A 16803-nucleotide genomic window follows, 5' to 3' on the forward strand; every position below is an offset into this window, starting at 1 on the left:
ACTAACAGCTTCCTCATGGCTAGCTCCCACATCAATAACAAGTCTTTTCCAATCTATTGAAACGTAACAGACATCATTCTTTATGGTTCTGGTTGGTCCTTGCGTGTCCAACACTCATCAGTTCTGTAACAGAGAGGTGATGTAGTTCCCCACCCACCCCCAGAATAAATAGATCCTAACTATTAGAGCTATTCCAAAATGGAATTGATTGCTGCTTTGAGAAGTAGTGGGTTAACTTTCCCTTGAGATTTTTAAACAAAGTTTGGATGATGGCTTGCCTGGTAGATCATATTCTTTCTCATGTAAAGTTTGGACTGAATGACTATTGAGCCAGCCCCCTTCCAGCTCTGGAACTGTCTGATTCTGAAATCCTGAGAATGGATTCAGACCAACCCTTCCAGCGTTTGTTACTTTGATCACTGGGAGGCAGTAAGAGTGGATGTTTCCACCATCTGATGCTAAAGGGGAAGACCGGGAAAGAGAATAAGCATTTACTAAACACCAACTATGTGTCAGGCTCTGTGCAAAGCACCACCTTACACACACACACACACACACACACACGCACGCACACGCACACACACACACACACACACACACACACACACACACCACACACACACCCTTCAGGCTGCTCCTTGTACTTTGAGATCCTCTTGGATGTTCATTTCACCCTGATTTCACATAAAGACGTTGGGGTGGGAAGGGGGGTGCTGGGGAATACAGTGTAGTGTGATTTGCCTCAGGCTACACCCATAGCACATCCTTGTATATTCTAGTCACTCAGTAAATGCTTGTTGATGGTGATGATGGCCCTGGGCCCCAGCATCCTCTAGGGAAAGCCCTACTTAAGTGGTGACTACTTAGAACTTCTCAGTATGAATTTTCCAAATGGCCCGAGTACACATGCCTTTTCGCCCCTTCCCTCCTGTTTCCTCCAAATCAATTCTACCATCGGTGAAGAGCGGCAAATTAATAACTGGATTTCCCCCTGCAACGCCATCCCTGACAACTAATTGGTTCGATATCTCCCAGTTGCTGTATCACTCTGGGATTTTCTGGGCGAGATATAAATAAGCCGATTCTATTAATAAGCCATTTGGCCAAGGAAAGAAAATACACTTCTAAGTTCCCGAGGGGCACAGGGAAGCCACTCAGTGGCCCGTGGAGCGAAAGCCTTGATTAGGGGAATGAAGCATCCTATATCTGAGCTCTGCTCCCAGCAGAGCTCTCCTGCACCCCACTCGCATCCACACACGTGGTACATCTCATTCAGTCCTTAAAGGGTTTGGGGAGGAGTGAGGAAGAGGTGGGGGGAGTAGGGCTCATGGTGCATTGAAAAAATTATAAATTTAGATAAATGTAGGCATTCATGGACCTGAGCATGTCTCTGGAAAATAATAGTTACCAGGGTAGAACCTGATGCATTTGGGGGCGCTTTATTGTCTCTTTATAATTAAGTCCCGCGCAGAAATCCAATTACAAATGTTCCCAATTGCCCTCTGGCTAAGGGCTGACAGAGAAGGGGAGACTCCTGGACTTAAACAAGTCTGAGTAAAAATTAATATCACGGCAGCATCAGCTAATTAAAAGTGCTGCCTCTATTAGTACGTCTGGATATTAATAAATGGGACTATTATTATTTCATCTGACAACCACAGTCCACAGTCTTATCAGGCCTGCTCCATCAGCTCTGCTCTTGAATACAAGGGTTCCTTGCCTTGCCTCGAGACTCCTGGCAATGTAGAAAGGGGTTTCTCTAAAGCATCTTCAGCTCTTCCCCCATGTTCTTTATTAGGCTTGTTGGAAGGGAAACTACCATTGCCAGAGAGGGCATATAAATCATAGCTAGCGTTTATATGGAACTTTAAGATCTACAAAGCACCTCACCTATGTGATTTAATCCTCACAACAATCCTTCAAGGTGGGTAATGTTATTATCCCTATTTTACAGATGAGAAAACTGAAACAAAAGGTGAAATGACTTACCCAAGGTAGCATAGTTAATGTGTGTTTGTCCTTCGTTATCAAAGAAGACCATACCATCAGAGAAACAATGACATGACTTGTACTTAACTTTGTTTTGAGTGAGGGAGGGCTGTGCAGGTCACCAGGCTCATTTCTCCTCCAGAGCCATCTGAATCCAGTGACCAGATATTCATCAGGATGACTGGAGATGACCCAGGATGAGGCAATTGGGGTTAAGTGACTTGCCCAAGGTCACACAGCTAGTGAGTGCCAAGTGTCTGAGGTAAGATTTGAACTCAGGTCCTCCTGACTCCTGCTCTATCCACTGCACCACCTAGCTGCCCCTAGCACGGTTAATAGTATCTAAGGGAAGATATGAACTAAGGTTTTCCTGACTCTAAGTCTGTCCCCCCAATTATAATCCCATGATGCTTTCAGGCCTCCCTCTTCCACATGGCATAGACTTGCTGGGGAAGGGGAAGGCTGAGACCTCTGACTCCAGAAGCTTTACTGATCGAATTGGAAGGAAGCATGATGCCTGGTCACTGGGTAGAGTTTTAAACACGGATTTCTCTCTTTCCTTTGCCTGTCATCCGCCCACAGACTTAACTGCATCTATTTCCTATTTCCTAGTGTTTTGAAGTGGTCTTAATTGCTATTTTACACCATTTCTATCTTGTTATTTACACACATTTGTCTTGGGCAAGGCCAACACAAGCTGTTAATTAGGAAAAGTCCTAGGTGGGGTGGAAGGGTAGAAGGGTAGTATTCACCTGAGGCAGTCCTGAATCAAGGGGAGGGTATATGTAATATGAAAGTCAGGCCAGATCAGTTAGCAAATGTTGGAGATTGAAACCACATGTAATCAGGTTGCCATTCCTGCCAAGAGAGATCCAAGTGATTGTGACTGGCAGGTAATTAGGATGCCAGTCAGAACATTCAGAGCCCAGTAAAGCTACCAGAGATGAGGGAGTTCAAAAATGAAGGTATCGTAAGGAAGTTCAATTAAAAAAAACTATATTAAATGTGTAGTGGATGGCTGGCACTGGGGATTTAAATAGAAAAAGCACATAGTTTCTGCCCTCAGAGAGTTTACATTTTATTGTAGCGAGGGGGAGGGAGTAGAATCCTTCGATATTTTGACTGAAGCTGCTTCTGTTAGCTCTCTGTTCTAGGCTTCCTTTCTTCCTCCGTATAGGCTCCAGGTCACAGGGCAAGGAAAAACTTGAGGCCCTTGAATTGGAAGTTTTATTGCTCAGGCTGACTGACACAAGTGTCAAGCTACTTAGATAACCCTGTCACTGAAGAAAGGCCCAGTGAGGCCTTTTATAACCCAACTGTCCTTATCACAGTGATGTAGTGCCAGATCTCCCCCTTCAGCACTTACTTATTTTTACCTATACATTCTGTCTTCCCCTATAGAATGGAAACCCCCTTAAAGGTAGGCACCGTTTTCATTTTTGTCTTTGTAACTCCGGTAACTCCCTAGACAGTGCTTAGGACAGAATAGGGACTTCGTAAAGTCTTATTGGATAATTTGTCTCATAAAATTAAAGGGGAAAGTCAAACCTCAATCAATTAGAAAAGATTCTGAGCTGTAGTCCAGCCTTTTATAAACAGCAAACAAAAAACAAATAGCTTGGAACCATCTTTTACATATTCAAAATTCTGGTGTAACCCTGGCCTCAAAGCCCATTTGTATGGGAATGTTCCTCACTGGTGGAGATGTCCCTCATCTGGATGAGGAGTGGAGTATTGAATAATCGATCTCCACCAGTGAGAAAATTCCCATACAAATGACATTGGGGTTATACTGATTAATTGAGGATTTTGGTTTACTGCTAATAGAACTGTTGTATTTACTGTCACTCATTACCCAAAAAGCACTTGATCTTACAATGTGCCCAAAATATCTACAAACACTTCTCCCTCTACCATTGAGAACCATCATAGAGGGATGAGCATGCTGAAGGGATTGATTGGGGAGGAAGAAACAGGGAACAAAAAAGAAAGGGAAAGGATAAAGATAAGAAAGGAAAGAAGAGAGAACAACACTGAGAAAGGGTAGGTTAGAGAGGAAAAGTGTAGAAATAGATAAGGAAGGGAGAAGGACGTAGCGCTAGATTGTACTAAACTTGCATGAGGAAGACCTGATATTGAATCCAGCCTCAGACACTTATTTTGCTGTGTAACCCTGGGCAAATCACTTACCCTTCAAGGAAAACCTTCATAATGGTTATATTCCAATGTAAAATCAGCATATGGCCACAGCAGAGATCAACAGAGGTGTTTCTTCATTTGTAGGAAAGAGGTTAGACAAGATGAGCTCTTGCCTTCTAAGTGTACCTTGGGTTCCCTTTAAATTTGCGCTATCCCAGGTTCAGAGCATGTTTTGGGTCATTTCAATGTGGACACCGCCTCCATCAACAGGCTGCCCTATTTCACAGACAGGGATATCCAGAATCAATCAGAAGTGCAACTGGTCTTCCTCCACCTTTTGCAAGGGAGGCTGATCTCAAGGTATGCTTAAAGAAATGACTACTCATTCTGCCTTATGGAGATTCTACCCTCTTCCGAAGTAGGAACACCCTAAAGAGGAAGGAATGGACTCTATGCTCTTGAAAAATCAGTAACCTTCAAGGAAGTTGTTATGGGCTTCTTCTGGGAGGTGCAGGGGCTCTGGAATCTTTCTTAGAAGGAACTGCTGTACAGGCAGGTGATACAAGGGAATGTGATCTACCTAGGTCTGGTCACTTCCAGATCTTCAGTCTCCTGCCTCCTCTCCTGATTCTCTACCATATCCAAAGAGCTTTCCCATACTAGAAGATCCCTCTGCTCTGGGGGCCCTTCCTTTGATTCCCCCATGTTCCTCCTGGAATTTCCATTTTGAGGAAGGGCCCAGGTCAGTCACATTCCCTCATTCATTCACCTCTGGCCTCTACTCATTCTTGATTCTTAAGACTTCTTTCTCCACCACACCCCTTCCCTTTTTGATTTTCTTTATGTGTAGTTTTCCCACATTAAAATATAAGTTTGTTGGGGAAAAGAACTGTCTTTCTTTTTGCTTCTATTTATTCTCGACACTTAGGAAAAAGTCTGGCCCACAGTAAGAGTTCAACAAAATGCTAGCTGGCTTATCCAAAGCCATACAATAGCGAGTTGTGGAGAATGGACTTAGCTATATTATAGTGGGAGATTCTTTCATGTATAAGCTGAACTAGATGGCTGCTAAGCCATCTAGTCTAACTCTCAAATTTGGCAATTCTGTCATTCCTGTATCTCTCTCTCTCTTTCCCTAACACAGAAAAATTCAAAGGTTAAGTTTGGAAGTCCATGGGGACAACATCTAACAGAAAACCTGTTCAGAGTTTCTGTCCCATAGGCCATAGGATCATAGATTTAGAGGTTTAAGGGATCTCAAAGGCCATTTTGTCCAACACACTCATTTTATAGATGAGAAAACTGAGACCTGGAAAGGTCCACAGGATCATTGATTTCGAGACAGAAGTGACCTCAGAGGCCATCTGTTCCAATACCCTCATTTTATAGATGAGAAAATGAGGCCTAGGGAGATAAAGTGATTTGCCCAAGGTCACACAGGTAGTAAGTATCACAAGGTGAGATTCAAACCCAGATCTTGACTCCATCATCCTTTAAATGATTTCCCAAGGCCACACCAGTAAGTTGAGAATTCAGTTCCATGTTTACAACTTAACTCCACGTCCATCAAAACTCTGCCTCTCTCATGCTCTCCCTTTTGATCCTCCCAACTCCCTCTGTCTCTCCCTCTCTGTGTCTTTTTGGTTTTCCCACTGTCAGTTTGGACTCCTTTGAAGTGACAAGAATAAGACCAAAAGCCAAAGGTCATTCACTAGCTTGGTTGAGATAAAAGCTAGGAAGGGGGATGTCTGACAAGTGAATGATCCAGGCAATGAGGCTCACAGGGGAGCTGTCCCAGGCTCAGCAGACAGGGCCAGCACCTGCGGCACAGATGGCAGCCTGGCTTCACCTGGGATGCAAACCATTCCCTGAGGTCACATCAAAGGAGCTAACCGCTCCTCATCCCCAATGCATTCCCACCCTCCAGGCCAACAAGAGAACTGAGGCCACTGAAATCAACACAGCAGGAAAATCCTCTAGTCTTAACCTAACCTAGTGCTGGTGGGTCATCCTATCCCTGCCTCTCTCCCTTCTATGGTCTCCACGTAGAACAATCCTGACCCAATCTAGACAGAAACATCAAGTTTTTAAAGAGCTTTGGTGATTAAGATCTCACTACCATCCTCAGTTCCTTATTTCAACATTGATCTGTCTAAATGAATGAGTTCCTTCTGGTGTCTAGCCTAAATTACTCCTGTTGACAAATTCTGTTTCACACATGTGTTCCTTTAGGATTAAAAGGCAGAATGTTGGGGTATGCTCACAATGTTGGGTGCATCACAGTACAGAGACAGAAAGCCTCTATCTCCAAGAAGCTTTGTATCTGTACCACAAGCACTAGGTGCCCCCAGAGACAGAAAAGGACAGAGGTCAAACCAGGGAAGGAAGCCCTCCTGCAGATTCCCTGTGGTCTTTCCAAAAGTCATACTAATCAGTACAAGTCCCAAGGAATGTAGTCATATGTAGTATATTACAATAATGACGATAACTACCATTTCTGTGCCAGGCATTGCGTTACATGCTTTACATTGTTAACTCATTTGATCTTCATAACAGTCTTGGGAAGTAGGCGCTTGTAACCCCAAGGACCTGAGATACACAGGAGGGCCTGCTGTATAGGTTCTTGAATCTGCTTTTCTAAAAGGAAAGCAACTTTTGAGCAACTTTACTCAAACATATACATCATTCACTTAGTTTAGGGGATAAAGTCAGCACCCTGAACTTCAGAGAAAATACAGAGAAATAAAGATCAACAGACAGGGCTTCCAACTGTCTGACCATAAGCAATACATATATCATAGATGAGCAGACATTTCCAACTATCTGCCCATTACATGATTACATAGTTACCAGAGAGAGAAGCACCAACATCTGGGTTTTCAAAGCCCAGGGTGGGGGGTGGTAGGGGAAGAGGGGGTCCTTAGTGGCTACCCAGAGTCTTGTCTGGCCAAACAAACACTTTCAATCAATGAGCAAGGCCCAAAGCAAAACGTCACTTCAGAGTATTTATATACTTTTCAGATGGCATCATAACCCTTGAGAGCCAGTGCATCACTAGAAATTAACAAAAGGTGTGGGCCTCCCTACAAAACAAATCTCCCCTAATCAAACTTCCCTTAATGGGCAGACCCATTAATGGGTGAGGAAGATCTTTAACTCTCATAATTACCATTACAGAGCTATTTAGTATTATTTCCATTTTATAGATGAGGAAACTTGAGGCAAACAGAAGTTAAGTGGCTTGTCAAGTCACACAGCTAGTAAATGTGGTATGATGAAACATATCTCCTATTGTCTATACTGACCTCACCAATATACTGACCTCATGAAATTTAAAGTTGGAAGGAAATTTAGAGATCAACTAATCCAAACCCTTCATTTTAAAGATGAGGAAACTGAGGCCCAGATCAGGGAAGGGACTTGTCTAACTAAAGTCATACAGGCAGTAATTGGACCTCTATCCTCAGAATCCAAATCCAATCTAATCTCTTTCTATTACACCATGATACTACACTGTTTCCTTAGCTATGAGGCAAAAATCATTGTAATTACAAATCAAACAGGAAGTCTAACCCTTGGAAGGGGAACTGGAATATCCACCACCACTACCCCACCTCAACTCAGTCCAGTATTTGATCAATGGGCTTGCTAAATACCCCTATTCCCACTCCAACACCCATACCCCTTTGCTCTGGACTAACTCCTTCCCATGTGATCTGGGCATGCATGTCAAGCCATCTTTTTAATTTTCTGGTTGGCTTGGCAAATCGCAGATGCTCACTCCCCAGAGCTCGGTGCCTATGCGGCGCATTCATTTACATGCGGCTAGGGCTCATCCTTCTCCCCACTTCACTTCAGATTCTCTGGCCGCCTTTCCCTCAAGGAAGTGCCAAGCATGGAGCAGGAACCATCCGCCCCATACCCAGAGCAGCCTGAGATCATTCAGTGTTTAGAGAGTCAATGACCATCCTCTTTGACCCTCAGTCCCAGCCTCCCAGCAGCAAGACAGTTCCCCAAATCAAGAGGGGCGGGTGTGACAGGGACTGGAGGGAGTTGGAAGGGGCACAATGTAGAGGAGAGTCCAGGAAAGAAAAGTGTTAGACTCTCCCCATCCACTGGCACAATTATAGCGCCATAGCTGGGGAACGGGGAGGGAAGCCCTCGTTAGAACCAATGGCTTCCGCACAGCCCTGCCATCAGGGAAACAACAGGAATTTGGCTAAGTCTGCACAATTCTGCAGCTGGGCTAATTACTGTCGTTCTTGAACCTGGGGTCCAGCCCCAAACCAAACAAATACTAAACTGAGGGGCATCCCTCCCCTTACTCCTAGTTCCTCAGGAGCCCTGTGTAAGAGGGGCAGAGAACATGAGTATTCCTTGTATGCAAGAGATATCGAAGGAAGAAGGGGAGGAAGGAGAAAGAGGGGCGAGAGAGGGAGAAAAGGAGACAGAAACAGAGAAAAGTGGAGACAGAGAAGAGAGAGAGTGACAGAGAGAGAAGAGACAGATAGACAGAAAAAGACAGAAGAGACAGAGAGGGAGACAGAGGACAGAGAGACACAAGAAAGGAGAGACAGAAAGACAAAGAAAGGACAGAGACAAAAACAAAAAGGACAGAGACAGAGCAGAGACAGATAAAAAGAGAGAACAATAAAAACAGAGAGGAGAAAGACAGAAAGAGAAGAGAGAGAAAAACAGAAAGAAGAGAGAGAGACTGAGATAGAAAGAGAGGAGAGACAGAGAAACTGAGAGACACAGAGACAGAACCAGAGAAAGACAGAGATAATACAGTCCACCTGTCCTTAGATTGGTGCAGACGAGTAGGAAAAAGTGTCTCTCACATGCCCTGATCAATCATATATGCTATGAGGGAGCCCAAAGTAAACATTTATTCCTAACAAGTTATGGTATCAGTATGAACACTGTTCTTCAAAGTACCCCCAGACTAGAGTAGACTCATAGATTTACGTATCAGGAAACTGAGGCCCATAGAGATTAAATAACTGGACCTAAACAAGACACGCAGTAAGGGGGGAGTGAAAGGACAAGCGTTCAAAGTAGCCTCTTTGCCTCCAAAGCCAGGGTTTCCTACCATCATCCCATCCTGCCTCCTACTTAAATTCAGCAATCCAACAAACACTTATTAAACTCTGTGTTGGTGATCAAAAATCAAACTGGAAACCAACCCCTGCCTCCAAAGAGTTTCCATTCGACTGGGAGAGGGGAGGAGAGAGGCAGAGATGCAAAAATTTTTAAAGATACATTATAACTTGAGGAAAGGTAGAATACTAACCACCAGTGGTAGCAGGAAAGGTGTCTAAGAGGCAGATGTGCAAAGGGAGGAGGGAGAGCATCCCAGGCAACTGTCAGTGGAAATGCACAGAGTTCGGATATGGAATGTTCAAGAAACAAGGACGCCATTTGGGCTAGACTGGAAAGTGGCTCAAGATCATGAAAGGGAGTGATCTATTCATATCAACATCCCTACCGCCAACATTTACTATGTGAACAATAGTAGATCATTAATTCCCCTAAACCTCAATTTCCTTATCAGTACAGTGGGGATAATTATAGACCCTACCTGAGTGTCAAGGTGGGGTAGGAGACTGAGCAGTGGACTTGACATCAGGAAGACCTGTGCTTAGCTGTGTGACCATGTTCAAGTCACCTGTTTTCTCATCTGTAAAATGGGCATAATATTAGCACCTACCTTTCACAGGGTCTTTATGAGGATTAAATAAGTTAACGTATGTAAAGTTCTCGGCAAATCTTAAGGCATTCTATGAAGTCAAGACATTGCTAATGAAGAAAATATTCCAAATGGTGAAGAAAATCATGCTTACACTATCCACCTCACCATGGTTGGGAGGATTATGTGTGACAATGTATATAAAAACATTTTGCAATATTTATGATATCAGGTCCTATTATTATATCATGTTCTTCTAATACTTATCACGGCAAAGAGGAGACTTTGACTTTCTGAGGACTAAGACGGTGGAACTTGTTAGATTCTTGCAGGCTGGTAGGTCCTAATGATGGACCCTCTGTTGTCCCAGGTCTGGCCTACCTAATTCCTAATTATTCATCACCAAGATGGATGCAAAGTCATGAATTTTCCAGCCAATCACAACTCTAGAAGGTCATATCCTGGGTTGTGGTCAACTCTAGTGGGACAAATACCCACACCAGCAGAATAATCCTTTTAATACATGTAAATATGACTCATATTGAGATGTATAGATACACAACCAAACTCTCTTTGGTGAGGGAGACAAACCCTGCATTTAAAGATGCAATTTGGCATCATCCTCAACTCCTCACTCTCAATCATCATACATGGCCAATCAGTTGCCAAGTCTAATTGATTCCTCCCCCATTTCTTTGAATGTATCCCATCTCTGTTCACAGTCACTCCCCTTGTTCACGACCTTTGACCCAGATTGTTGCAATAGCCTCTTAATTGGCCTCCTGGCCTCAAGTCTTTCCTACTTCCAATCCAAAGGAATTCTACAGAATTAGAGGTTTGACCATGTCACACTCCGAATCTCCCCTCTGTCCCACAATCAAAAATTCCAATGGTTCTCTGCTATCCCCAGCGTCAAATATCAAAACTTTTCTGTTGGCTATTTAAAGCTCTTCAAAACTTGCCTCTTATTACCTTTCTATTATTCTTATACATTACTCCCTTCTGTGTACTCTATGGTCCGGTCATATCAAGCTACCCGCTATTCCTTATTTGCTATTTGCTATTTCCATTTCCTATCTCCAAACCTTTACATTGGCTGTCCCCCATGTCTGGAAGGCTCTCCCTCTTCACCATTGCTTTTTAGAATACCTGACTTCTTTCAAGACTCAGGTCATATGTCACATTCTATTTGCCTTTTCTAGACTCCTCCCCAACAGCTCAATTACTTCCTTCCCCTCTAAGACTTTGTTATCTTGCGTGTATGTATACATACACACACATATATGTATACATATTATCTTACATGTTGGAATATAAACCTCTAGAGAGCAGGGACTGCTTCACTTTGATCTTTGTATTCTCAGTGTTTACCATAGGATCTGGCACATAATAGGCATTTAATAAATTCCTCTTGAATGACTGAAACATATGACATCATGGTATGGATAAAGAACTGACTTTCAAGTCAGGAAAAGCTGGGTTCAAGCCCTGTCTCAGACATATACTGTCTGTGTGACCCTGGGCAAGTCACTTAACCTCACAGTGAACCAGGATTCTTTCTCTAAGACTGGAGACTGCAGGACAGGTGCCATTCTGCAGTCCTCACCAGAATCTAAGACTTTGACTTGGGAAGCATCTCAGAAACAATCTTGTCCAACTGAGGCTCAGTTAGATTAAGTGATTTAACCAAGGTTGTACAGAGGGTCAGCACCAGAAGCAGAATTTGAACCCTATACTCTCCAAAAACATCTGCTCCAAAACCAGCGCTCTTTTCACAGTAGCCCAACAACAGGGTAAGAATTTAAACCTAGACACTTTTTAATCCAGCACTTTCTACTGTGGGAAATTGCTTTATTATCTTCTAGACCGTAGACAAACTACTCAAGGTGCACAACAACCTGAGGACTGAGGGCTTTTGCTGGACTTTATGACCTTAGTGAGTGATTAAAACAAAGTTTATTAGTTATAAGGAGTTTTTAAAAATTGTGATATATTATTTGCTCATTTATTTATGTATTAGAGATAAAATAATTTAACTTCCTCATTTTACAATTGAGGAAACTGAAACCCAGGGAGAAAAAATGACTTTCCCAACATCACAGGCTGGTAATAATGAATAGATCTGGGATATAAAGCCAGGCTCAGACCAAGAATCTTTGACTTCCGCTGTAATGTTCTTAATTTGTACTATCATAATGTCTTTTTTAAGTACCTTGAGGGAAGAAAATGTCCACTTTTGCAGTCTTATCCCTAGTACCTTGGACAGTGCCTAGGTCATCTAGGTAATTGTTGCTTAATAAATGCTTATTGATTAATTTTTAGCTAGCACTCAGTCTTGCTACTTAGTAACTGCATGACCTTGGGTAAGTCACTCCTTTTTTTCTTCTGGGCTTCAATTTCCCCCTCTGTAAAATGGAGAGAATAGACAAGATAATCTCTTCTTGTTTTAAAACCTAAGATTTGCTACATACCCCAGTTACACCTATTTGGGAAGCCTCCCCAACCACCATCTTCTCCCTATTCCCCACTGCATAAATGTGAGGAGAGGGAGGGCTAAAATATCAATTCCGTCAGAGAAAAGACCTCATCTGGTTCTGCTTTGTATCTTCCACAGTGCCTCGCACATAGTAGGCACTTAATACACATTCTCTTCATTAAAAAAATGAATTAATATCTAAAGAGGAACTAAATCTGACTGAATTTTTCTCCAGTTGGCTTTTTCCTCTCTAATCTAGCTGTCCCCAACTCAATTTAGGGCTCCAACTCCACACCCTGAAGCTGGAGGACTCCAATCAGCCCAGTCTGCTTTCCCCAATCCCTGCAGTTCACTGTCTGAGACACACGGAAGTCACGTGAGCAAGGGAAGGAGAGACCGAGCTCTCTACAGAGAGAGCAGACGTGGGTCAGAGAAGAAGATTTATTAGACACTAAACTAGGAGGGGGAAAAAGGCAGGGAGTAATCAAAGTGATACTTTATGTTGCTTCATCTTGGGAAAATAATTGTTCTGCTGGAACATCATTACACTGTCATCTTTCTACTCCCGTGCCACTTACTGGAAAATAAAGACTCACTTTCTTCCCCATAATGAGCTGTAGCTTCAATAACTCAGGAGGCTTTTCAGAAGGCTAGCCACTCTACTTCGCACCCACCCCCCAACCATCAGGTCGCTAGTATCCTCTGACGTTACTGCAGGGTTAAGGTTTCTGGACTGGGCCTTCTGCCCCAGGGTCCTCGAACTCAGGTGGAGTATTTCATGTGCTCTGGACACACCACAGCCACTGGCTAGTGATAGAAATTTGGAATCAGAAAAATCTAGTTTGAAATTCCAACAGAGCAGCTTAGTACCTATGTGACCTTAGGCATATCACTCACCTCCCCAGGCTCCAGTTTTTTCTTCTATAAAATGGAAGTGTCAGTCTAGATCATCTATAAGGTTCTTAAAATGTGTGACCTCCAACAGTGGAAGGAAATTAATATTTATTGAGCACCTACTATGTGCATGGCACTGTGTTGAGCACTTTATAATCATTATCTCATTTGATACTTGTAACAACCATGGGAGGTAGAGGTTATTACTACCCCCATTTTACAGATGAGGAAACTGAGGCAGGCAGAAGTTTAACTGACTTGCCAAGGGTCACAGAGCTAGTAGGTGTATGAAGCATGATTTGAACTCAGGTTTTCCTGACTCCAGGTCCAGTGCTGTATCTGTATCCACTCTACCACCTAGCTGCCTCCTAATGAATAAATTAATGAAAAAAAATTCCTTGTGCACTCACTATGCATCAAACACTGTGCTAAGCAAGGATACAAATAGAAAAGGTTAAGCATTCCATCTCTCCAGGAGCTCAGTCTATTTAGAAGAGACAACACTTTTTTTTAAGTTCAGCTGCAAGATAGATGGAAAAACCCAGAAGCCCTAAGGAGGGTAGGGAGCATGTTAAGACCCACTGGGTCACGTAACAGTGCCAAGGGTCTACCGTGCATAGAAACAAGGCAGATGGTAAAATCTAGAAATCCTTAGGAAGCAGTAGCCAAGCAGAAGATAAGGCTTGATGATTCGTTATCTTGCTGGTTCCTTTTTCTCCAAGTCACTCAAGCAGTCAAGCAGCTTAGGTGAATTGGGGTGGGGAGTTGGTGGTCTAGGATGGAGCAGGAAGGGGAGAAAGAGGAAGGCAAGGGAAGAAAGGCACAGTTGGCAAAGAGAGATCCTCCTGCAACCCACTCTCTTCCCTACACTGAACAAGTCACTTCAGCTACTTCTCTATAAAATGAGACTTCATGACTTCTAAGTTTCCTTCCAGCTTTAGTGCTATGATCCTAAGAATTCCTAGTAAGTGGATAAATGGAGAACTGGGTAAATTAATTCATCCAGTTAACATCCAGTGTCCAGCAGTGATGTCAAATTCTAATTGAAACAGGAGCTATTAAATCATATATCAAGATCCCTGTGGGCCCCATGTTGACTTAGAAAACTCCACATGTTTTTAGATTTCTTTTATTATTATTAATCTATTTGCTTTGTTAAATATTTCCCAATCACATTTTAATCTGGTTCGGCCCCAATAGGGAACATTTCAGGCCGCAGGCTTGGTACCTCTGATGTATAGTTTTAGAGGTTTACGTCGTAGCAAGAAGAATTTAAATTATTCTTGAGGTAACATTTCCAAACAAGAACACTAAGACACTGAAATAGATAACTAAGACAAGCTTTCTTTGGGACCCTTTGAACACGGATTCTCTTCTTTCTGGATTGGGTTAAATGATGGTCCTGCCTTGGAGCAGATGACATAGCCTCTCAAAATTAGGGGTCAGTGGAAGAGAACTGGATTTGGGGTTACTACCATTTACTAATCTGTGACCCCTTGGGCACTTAAGGGGAGAGAAAAGGAGTAATTCTATTCAATAAACATTTATTAAGTCCCTACTTTGTACCAGGTACTGTACTAAGCACTAAAGACACAAATAAGAAAGACAGTCCCTGTCTTCAAGGAGCTTACTATCTAATGGGAGATGACAATACCCAAACTGAGGCTGGGAAAGGGTGAGGGAGGACATGAGCAGGTGTCCCTCCAGGGCCACCTTGTTCCACTAAGTTGAAATCAGGCAGAGCTGCAGATATAACACCTACTATGATCCAGGCATTATACTAAGGTACAAGAATTATCTCCTTTGATCCCCACAACAACTCTGGGAGATAGGTGCTGTTATTATCCTCCTTTTACAAATGAGCAAAGTGATGTTACGTGACTGACCCAGGGTCACATAGCTACTAACTAGCTGAGGCTGGATTTAAACTCAGGTCTTCCTCATTCTCTCCACTGCACCACCTAGCTGCCTCTCTGACCCCCTCATTTTCTGCAAGGGATCGAGGTCCCCTAAGACTTTTGAGCTCTAGATCTATGACTCTAGCTGGCAGTCTGTGAGCTTAACTTGAGGTGCTGCATTTCCGGCAGTGACCAGGAGAGGGCCACCTCAATGATCCTCTAAGCAATCAACTTGATGTAGAGAGAAGAGGGATGACTGTCTCAAGGTCACTTTTCTAAACCAAGTCAACTAACCTCTTCAATGAATCATGCAATTTTAAAAATCCTTCTCACAGACCATTGTTAGAGAAGGAAAGGGCTATAGAAAATATCTATCTATAGATAGATCAATATGGATGTCTATATAGATAGATAGATATAGATGTTTATATGGATATAGAGATATATCCTCACTAAGGCTAACTTTCCTCCCCCATTTTACAGATGAAGAGGAAGAAACAAGCATGAAATAAGCACCTACTATGTGTCAAGCATTGTGTTAAGCCCTTTACAAATATTATCTCATGTGATGGGGTTCAGGGAGGGAAAGTCTCTTAGTAAAGGTCATGAAGATAGAAAGTAACTGAGTTGGGATGTGAACACAATGCTTACAATTCCAAAATCATCATTTCCACTCTCTCACATTCCCTGTACCTTTCTCCCCAATCTGTTCCTCCTCCATTGGTAATGAATGATTGAGTACTTTTAGTCTATGGGCTTCACACCAGCTCCAGGCCCTGGGCTCAGGAGGTAAAGAATAGGACCGACCATACTGCCTAATCTCCAACACTTCCCAAAGCTCATGGGGACACCTAGGGACCTGAAACAACTTGGTGGATACAGGAACATTTGGTGCTTGGGGAGGGTGGAGAAGAGAGAAGATAAGGTCTGTCCAATTTGTTCTGGGCTCTGGAAATGCCTCCTCTTATCTCCTCTTCCATTGCTTCAGCACATTGCCAAAATTACCTCGATAATATATTTTTTAATTTAAGAATTCATTTTCACTTCAAGAAAGAGGAACATTGCAGCCAGATAAGAAACTCCATCTGTCTTCAAGAAAAAGGGTCGTGGATTCTGGTGTCACTAATCCTGTAATGTCTTAAATTAAGGTGCCACTTCTGAATGCTTTCTTCGTATTTATGAAATGATTATTCGACAGAGGTGCATTTAATATTGTTAAAATAATGATTGTGCATGTTTAATGCATCAATTTAAGTTATTATCTCTCATGCTATAAAATGCTGAATAATTTCATAAATAATTATAAAGCATTTACAAATGGCACCTTAATGCAAAGCATTCTCAGCTAATCCTTTATCTTTCACAAACACAGAAATAACAATTAGATTCCTGGAATGAAAAAGGGAGGTTATGTTGGAGAATGTGTCACCTCCACACAGAATGCCAATCAGAAGGCCACAAGAAATGAAAGCCCTGAAAAGACCTTCTGGGGGGAAAAGGAGGAAGATGAGGATTGGGAAGGTCATGGAGTCCCCTAACCTGGCTACTAGAAGGTTTTGGCATAAGGTGGACTTCCCAATCACTCTGGAGGAAGACAATTTCCTGGCTACCCAAATTTCCACTGATTTTGAACTTGAAGGATATATATGTATATACATATATACATATATGTATATATACTTATACATATATACATATATGTATATATACACACACTT

At 42.6% G+C, this 16803-nt stretch overlaps 1 protein-coding gene across 1 annotated transcript in view; it reads left to right on the forward strand.

The window, feature by feature from the left end:
- PLXNA2 (plexin A2) overlaps positions 1–16803 on the forward strand; it is a 350823-nt gene that overhangs the window by 325575 nt on the left and 8445 nt on the right. The gene's annotated exons all lie outside the window — the stretch shown is intronic.

This window comes from Notamacropus eugenii, chromosome 2, assembly GCF_028372415.1.
Source record: "Notamacropus eugenii isolate mMacEug1 chromosome 2, mMacEug1.pri_v2, whole genome shotgun sequence".
Classification (NCBI taxonomy): Eukaryota; Metazoa; Chordata; class Mammalia; order Diprotodontia; family Macropodidae; genus Notamacropus; species Notamacropus eugenii.